The following is a 1,607-nucleotide window of genomic DNA, read 5'->3' on the forward strand; positions in this document are numbered from 1 at the left end:
AGCCCGTGGGTTCGAGACCCGCCTGGGCAACTTGGCAAGACCTCATCTCTACAATAAGTCTAAAAATTAGCTGGGGCGTGGTAGTGCGTGCCTGTAGTTCCAGTTACTTGGAAGGCTGAGGCGGAAGGATTGCCAGAGTCCAGCAGGTTGAGGCTGTGGTGGCTGCTCCCGGCCTGTCCAGTCTGGGTGACAGAGTGAGACTCCAACTAAAAAATAAAAAATAAAATAAAATGAAAACTTGAAGAGGGCAGTGCTGGGCAATTGCCATCCTTTCCTCTCAAAAGAGACAGGGTACTCACTATGACATAATTTAGCAACAATGAACATGAATGGACAGGCTACAAGATTCACTACACATTTAAGCAAGACCAATACTATGAACGAAGACCTTCTCAAGACTTAGAAGTACCACTATCTAAAGAAAAAAGAATAAATTGAAAGAACAAAAGAATTTAAAGTAAGATATGACTGATGTTTCCAGAAGATTTCATAAAACAAAAACAGGTTGCTGAGTCACATGGATCCAACATTCAGTTCTGAATATTCAGATCTTAAACATCAGCTGTCATGACTGGTCCAAGTCCCTGAAACAACAGGCACCACCTCCAAGTACCATGAGAGTTTCAAGTTGTGCCACTATTGATGTTCTGGCTTTCAGGGAGGACTTGTGTGGTAGAATAGCTTTAGTAAGAGAAAAGCGTAACTTGACAGCTCTTTCTTCTCAGGTAGTATGAATGTAATCGATTACTGTAAAACAAAAAATCTTTTCCCATGAATGGCAAGCACCCATCTGTGTCCAGTTCACTGTTCTGGAAGTCTCACAGATTAGTGTGATGTTCATAACACTAGGAGGTTACAGAACATTTTGCAATATTAAACAATCCATAATACTTTTAAAGGTGTATGCAGAGGTCTAGAATGAAACATTATACCAATTTGTTACACTAGCTGTCAGATGAACTTGTACACTAACTTGTAAATAGTTACATTTTATACAAAAACATTTATGAAGTATTTAACTAAATGTTTAGAAAATTAAATTAAAACTCAACTCTTTAATAATAATGATTTATTGTATCATAGACTAATTACCATTTGTTTTACCTCTTACATTTTAATAGGTAAGTTTGAATATTCTAGCATAATCATACTATGAAAAAATATACAATTAACTTATTTTCTCAATTCTTTACATTTAGTTCAACTTATAGTCTATAAATACATATTTAAATTTTGTGTAATTTGAACACAATTATATTCATTTTTTAATTCTTTTAGATCTGTATACTTTTTCTCTTAACAACACAGTTGATAAATTTGCTGTGTGAAAAATAGTTTTGAAGAATAAACATATACCTTTTAATAATTACTTTGTTAATCAAATATTGTGGACCCATCAACAGGACTCCTACTATGAGTAATAATTATTTGATTCAGTCATCTTTGACATTTTGGTAACTTATAGTCATATAAAAACCATACCTTTATAAATCTTTTTAACTGTTGCCATTATGAAGGTACATTTGTCAAGGTAAAGGATAAAACATACTTTATTTTCAGCTTGACTTATAATTTTTTTCTTTTTTTTTTTTTTGAGTTGGAGTCTC

This window comes from Carlito syrichta, unplaced genomic scaffold (assembly GCF_000164805.1).
Source record: "Carlito syrichta isolate Samal-C Ts95f unplaced genomic scaffold, Tarsius_syrichta-2.0.1 Scaffold294983, whole genome shotgun sequence".
Taxonomy (NCBI): Eukaryota; Metazoa; Chordata; class Mammalia; order Primates; family Tarsiidae; genus Carlito; species Carlito syrichta.